Source organism: Arachis stenosperma, chromosome 9 (genome assembly GCF_014773155.1).
Source record: "Arachis stenosperma cultivar V10309 chromosome 9, arast.V10309.gnm1.PFL2, whole genome shotgun sequence".
NCBI classification, from domain to species: domain Eukaryota; kingdom Viridiplantae; phylum Streptophyta; class Magnoliopsida; order Fabales; family Fabaceae; genus Arachis; species Arachis stenosperma.
Genome location: NC_080385.1, coordinates 72800352 through 72807288, shown reverse-complemented (window position 1 = coordinate 72807288; position 6937 = coordinate 72800352). Strand labels below are relative to the sequence as shown.

Here is a 6937-nt window from a genome sequence, read left to right as displayed (position 1 = left end):
TGCTTTCATCCAATCCTTCTTACTCCTTTCCATGGCAAGCTGTATGTAGGGCATCACCATTGTCAATGGCTACATCCCATCCTCTCAGTGAAAATGGTCCAAATGCTCTGTCACAGCACGGCTAATCATCTGTCGGTTCTCAATCAGGTTCGAATAGAATCCCGTGATTCTTTTGCGTCTGTCACTAACGCCCAGCCTTCAGGAGTTTAAAGCTCGTCACAGTCATTCAATCCCGGAATCCTACTCGGAATACCACATACAAGGTTAGACTTTCCGGATTCCCATGAATGCCGCCATCAATTCTAGCTTATACCACGAAGATTCTGATTAAGGAATCCAAGAGATATGCGCCCGGTCTAAGGTAGAACGGAAGTGGTTGTCAATCACGCGCGTTCATAGGTGAGAATGATGATGAGTGTCACGGATCATCACATTCATCAAGTTGAAGTGCAATGAATATCTTAGAACAAGAATAAGTCAAATTGAATAAATAAAACAGAAGTACTTGCATTAAAACTCGAGGTACAGCAGAGCTCCACACCCTTAATCTATGGTGTGTAGAAACTCCACCGTTGAAAATACATAAGTAATGAAGGTTCAGGCATGGCCGAATGGCCAGCCCCCAAACGTGATCACAGGATCAAAAAATACAATTCAGGATCCATGATGAATAATACAAAGGTAAAATGTTCTATTTATACTTAAACTAGCTACTAGGGTTTACAGAGGTAAGTAATTGATGCATAAATCCACTTCCGGGGCCCACTTGGTGTGTGCTTGGGCTGAGCTTGATCTATCCACGAGCTGAGGCTTCTCTTGGAGTTGAACGCCAAGTTGTAACTTGTTTTGGGCGTTCAACTCTGGTTCGTAACGTGTTTCTGGCGTTTGACTCCAGAATGCAGCATGGAACTGGCATTGAGCGCCAATTCACGTCGTCAAATCACGAATAAAGTATGGACTATTATATATTGCTCGAAATCTCTGAATATCTACTTTCTAACGCCGTTGAGAGCGCGCCATGTGAAGTTCTGTAGCTCTAGAAAATCCATTTCGAGTGCAAGGAGGTCAGATTCCAACAGCATTAACAGTCCTTTGTCTGCCTCCTATCAGAGTTTTGCTCAGGTCCCTCAATTTCAGCCAGAAAATACCTGAAATCACAGAAAAATACACAAATTCATAGTAAAGTCCAGAAATGTGAATTTAGCATAAAAACTAATGAAAACATCCCTAAAAGTAACTAGATCATTCTAAAAACTACCTAAAAATAATGCCAAAGAGCGTATAAATTATCCGCTCATCACAACACCAAACTTAAATTGTTGCTTGTCCCCAAGCAACTGAAAATCAAATAGGATAAAAAGAAGAGAATATACTATAAATCCCAAAATATCAATGAATATTAATTCTAATTATATGAGCGGGACTTGTAGCTTTTTGCTTCTGAACAGTTTTGGCATCTCACTTTTTCCTTTGAAGTTTATAATGATTGGCTTCTCTAGGAACGTAGAATTTCGGATAGTGTTATTGATTCTCCTAGTTAAGTATGTTGATTCTTGAACACAGCTACTTTTATGAGTCTTGGCCGTGGCCCTAAGCACTTTGTTTTCCAGTATTACCACCGGATACATAAATGCCACAGACACATAATTGGGTGAACCTTTTCAGATTATGACTCAGCTTTGCTAGAGTCCCCAGTTAGAGGTGTCCAGAGCTCTTAAGCACACTCTTTTTGCCTTGGATCACGACTTTAACCACTCAGTCTCAAGCTTTTCACTTGGACCTTCATGACACAAGCACATGGTTAGGGACAACTTGATTTAGCCGCTGAGGCTTGGATTTTATTTCCTTGGGCCCTCCTTTTGCTTTTTCTTTTTCTTTCTAATTTTTTTTTGCCATTTTTTTTCCGCAAGCCTTTACTTTTTCACTGCTTTTTCTTGCTTCAAGAATCAATTCATGATTTTTCAGATTGTCAATAACATTTTTCTTTGTTCATCATTCTTTCAAGAGCCAACAATTTTAACTTTCATAAACAACAAGATCAAAAATATGCACTGTTCAATCATTCATTCAAAAAACAAAAGGTATTGTCACCACATCAATATAATTAAACTAAATTCAAGGATAAATTTGAAAATTATGTACTTTTTGTTCTTTTGAATTAGAAACATTTTTCTTTTAAGAGAGGTGAAGGATTCATGGAATTTATTTATAACTTTAAGACATAGTTACTAACTACTAATGATCATGAAGTAGAGACACAAAACATAGATAAACATATAACATAAAAACCAAAAAATAGAAAAAAATAAGAACAATGAATGAATCCATCTTAGTGGTGTCTTCTTCTTGAAGGACAATGATGTCCTTAAGCTCTTCTATGTCCCTTCCTTGCCTTTGTTGCTCCTCCCTCATTGCCCTTTGATCTTCTCTAATTTCATGGAGAATGATGGAGTGCTCTTGATGTTCCACCCTTAATTGTTCCACATTGTAACTCAAATCTTCTAAGGAAGTGTTGAGTTGTTCCCAATAGTTGTTGGGAGGAAAGTGCATCCCTTGAGGCATCTCCGGGATTTCTTGGTGATGAGCTTCCTCATGCGTTTCTTGGGTTCCATGAGTGGGCTCTCTTGTTTGCTCCATCCTTTTCTTAGTGATGGGCTTGTCCTCCTCAATGAGGATGTCTCCTTTTATGATAACTCCAGCTGAGTAACATAGATGGCAAATAAGATGAGAAAAAGCTAGCCTTGAAAAAGTAGAGGACTTATCGGCTATTTTGTAGAATTTATGGGAGATGACTTCATGAACTTCTACTTCCTCTCCAATCATGGTGCTATGAATCATGATGGCCCGATCCACAGTAACTTCAGATCGGTTGCTAGTAGGGATGATGGAGCGTTGAATGAACTTCAACCATCCTCTAGCCACAGGCTTGAGGTCCAATCTTCTTAGTTGAACCGGTTTGCCTTTGGAGTCTCTTTTCTATTGAGCTCCTTCCACACATATGTCCATAAGGAATTGGTCCAACCTTTGATTAGAGTTGACCCTTCTAGTGTAAGGGCGTGCATCTCCTTGCATCATGGGTAAGTTGAACGCCAACCTCACATTTTCCGGACTAAAATCTAAGTATTTCCCCCGAACCATTGTAAGATAATTCTTTGGACTCGGGTTCACACTTTGATCATGGTTCCTAGTGATCCATGCATTGGCATAAAACTCTTGAACCATTAAGATTCTGACTTGTTGAATGGGGTTGGTTAGAACTTCCCAACCTCTTCTTTGGATCTCATGTCGGATCTCCGGATACTCATTTTTCTTGAGCTTGAAAGGGACCTCATGGATCACCTTCTTCTTGGCCACAACATCATAGAAGTGGTATTGATGGGCTTTGGAGATGAATCTTTCCATCTCCCATGACTCAGAGGTGGAAGCTTTTGTCTTCCCTTTCGCTTTTCTAGAGGATTTTCCGACTTTAGGTGCCATCAATGGTAATGGAAAAACAAAAAGCTTATGCTTTTACCACACCAAACTTAAAATATTGCTCGCCCTCGAGCAAGAGAAGAAAGAAAAGAAGAAGAAAAAGAAGAAAATATGGAGGAGAGGGGGAGAGGTGTATTCGGCCAAGAAGGAGAAGAGAGGTGTGTGTTGTGTGAAAATTAAGGAGAATGGAGGGGTTTATATAGGGAAGTGAGAGAGGGTAGGTTCGGCCATTTTAGGGTGGGAAAGATTTTTGAATTTTGAAGGTAGGTGGGGTTTATGGGGAAGAGTGGGTGGATGTGAGTGGTGAATGGGGTAATTGGGAAGAGAGATTGAGGTGATTGGTGAAGGGTTTTTGGGAAAGTGTGTTATAGGATTAATTAGGAGGTAAGGTGGGAATATGTTAGGTGGGGATCCTGTGGGGTCCACAGATCCTGAGGTGATCCTGTGGGGTCCATAGATCCTGAGATGTCAATGATTTCCATCCCTACACCAATTAGGCATGTAAAATGCCTTAGCATACCATTCTAGCGTTTAAACGCCGAAGTGGTGCACGTTCTGGGCGTTCAACGCCCATGTGTAGCATGTTTTTGGCGTTGAACGCCAGTTCCATGCTTGTTACTAGCGTTCAGCGCCAGCTTTCCTCAGGGCATATTCCTGGCGTTCAAACGCCAGGATGTTGCTTGTTTCTGGCGTTCAGCGCCAGATCCATGCTCTGTTCTGGCGTTGAACGCCAGCCAGATGCTCCTTACTGGTATTTAAACGCCAGTAAGTCCTTCCTCCAGGGTGTGATTTTTCTTCTACTATTTTTGATTCTGTTTTAAATTTTAATATTTTTTCGTGACTCCACATGATCATGAACCTACTAAAACATAAAATAACAAATAAATAAAATAAAAATTGGGTTGCCTCCCAACAAGCACTTCTTTAATGTCAATAGCTTGACAGTGGGCTCTCATGTTGTATAGTCCCAACACCAAACTTAGAGTTTGGTTGTGGCCTCCCAACACCAAACTTAGAGTTTGATTGTCGGGGCTCTGTTTGACTCTGTATTGAGAGAAGCTCTACATGCTTACTCTCCCTTGTTACAGAAGGATAGCCGTGTGCCTTAAACATAAGGTAGTCCCCATTCAATTGAAGGACTAATTCTCCTCTGTTAACATCTATCACAGCTTCTGCTATTGCTAGGAAAGGTCTTTCAAGGATGATGCATTCATCCTCCTCCTTCCTAGTGTCTAAGATTATGAAATCAGCAGGAATGTAAAGGCCTTTAACCTTTACCAACACATCCTCTACTAATCCATAAGCTTGTCTTACTGACTTGTCTGCCAATTGTAATGAGAATAAGGCAGGCTGTACCTCAATGATCCCCAGTTTCTCCATTACAGAGAGTGGCATAAGGTTTATGCCTGACCCTAGATCACACAGAGCCTTGTTAAAGGTCATGGTGCCTATGGTACAGGGTATTAAGAATTTCCCAGGATCTTGTTTCTTTTGAGGTAGAGTTTGCTGAACCCATGTATTAAGTTCACTAATGAGCAAGGGAGGTTCACCTTCCCAAGTCTCATTACCAAATAACTTGGCATTCAGGTTCATGATGGCTCCTAGATATTAAGTAACTTGCTCTCTAGTTACATCTTCATCCTCTTCAGAGGAAGAATAATCTTCAGAGCTCATGAATGGCAAAAGGAGATTTAATGGAATCTCTATGGTCTCTATATGAGCCTCAGATTCTTTTAGGTCCTCAATAGGGAACTCCTTCTTGTTTGAGAGATGTCCCAGGAGGTCTTCCTCACTAGGATTTTTGTCCTTCTCCTCCGTTGTGCATTCGGCCATATTGATTACATCAATGGCCTTGCACTCTCCTTTTGGATTCTCTTCTGTATTGCTTGGGAGAATACTAGGAGGAGTTTCAATGACTTTCTTACTCAGCTGGCCCACTTGTGCCTCCAAATTTCTGATGGAGGACATTGTTTCACTCATGAAACTTAAAGTGGCCTTAGACAGATCAGAGACTAAATTTGCCAAACTAGAGGGGCTCTGCTCAGAATTCTCTGTCTGTTGCTGAGAAGATGATGGAAAAGGCTTGTTATTGCTTAGCCTGTTTCTTCCACCATTATTAAAGCCTTGTTGAGGCTTTTGTTGATCCTTCCATGAGAAATTTGGATGATTTCTCCATGCTGAATTATAGGTGTTTCCATAAGATTCACCCATATAATTTGCCTCTGCCATTGTAGGGTTTTCAGGATCATAAGCGTCTTCTTCAGAAGATGCCTCTTTAGTGCTGTTGGATGTATTTTGCCATCCATTCAGACTTTGGGAAATCATGTTGACTTGCTGAGTCAACACTTTGTTCTGAGTCAATATGGCATTCAGAGCATCAATCTCAAGAAATTCATTCCTCTGAGGCGTCCAATTATTCACGGAATTCCTCTCAGAAGTGTACATGAACTGGTTATTTGCAACCATGTCAATAAGTTCTTGAGCTTCTGCAGGCATTTTCTTTAGGTGAATGGATCCACCTGCAGAATGGTCCAGTGACATCTTAGAGAATTTAGATAGACCATAATAGAATATATCCAGAATGGTCCATTCTGAAAGCATGTCAGAAGGACACCTTTTGGTCAGCTGCTTGTATCTTTCCCAAGCTTCATAGAGGGATTCACCATCTTTTTGTTTGAATGTCTGAACATCCAATCTAAGCTTGCTCATCTTTTGAGGAGGAAAGAATTTAGCCAAGAAGGCCGTGACCAGCTTATCCCATGAGTCCAGGCTATCTTTAGGTTGTGAATCCAACCATGTTCTAGCTCTGTCTCTTACAGCAAAAGGGAAAAGCATGAGCCTGTAGACTTCAGGATCTACTCCATTCGTCTTTACAGTCTCACAGATCTGCAAGAACTCAGTTAAAAACTGATAGGGATCTTCTGATAGAAGTCCATGAAACTTGCAGTTTTGTTGCATTAGAGCAACTAGTTGAGATTTTAGCTCAAAATTGTTTGCTCCAATGGTGGGTGATAAACCCATATTTCATGAGTTCTTTTGTGCTTAATTTGAGTGATTTATACAATCCTTCACCTACTTATTCACATTAATTGCATGGTTTTACTTTCCCTTCCTTATTCTGTCATATTGTGAAAAACATGTTTCCTAAGCTTTAAAAAATTAATTATTTTAATTACCTTTATTTCCATTCGATGCCGTGATTAGTGTGTTGAGTAGTTTCAGATTTTCTAAGGCAGAATAACTTAGAGGATGGAAAAGGAAACATACAAAAATGGAAGGAGAAAGCAAAACGGAGCTTTAAGGAAACTGGTGTTCACGCGATCGCATGGACAACGCGATCGCGTGCCAGAAGCGAAGATTCAGCGACGCGGCTGCATGACTGACGCGACCGCACGCCTTAAGCAGAACGCACATGATGCGGTCGCATGACTGACGCGACCGCGTGGCAAGGAAAAGCTCCGAA

General features: G+C 40.8%; 1 non-coding gene across 1 annotated transcript; it reads left to right on the top strand.

The window, feature by feature from the left end:
- Positions 1-6069: 6069 nt before the first annotated feature.
- Positions 6070-6177, top strand: LOC130953068 (small nucleolar RNA R71). The gene has a single exon (XR_009075241.1). It is a non-coding gene; the product is annotated as a small nucleolar RNA R71 (small nucleolar RNA).
- The last annotated feature ends 760 nt before the right edge of the window (positions 6178-6937 follow it).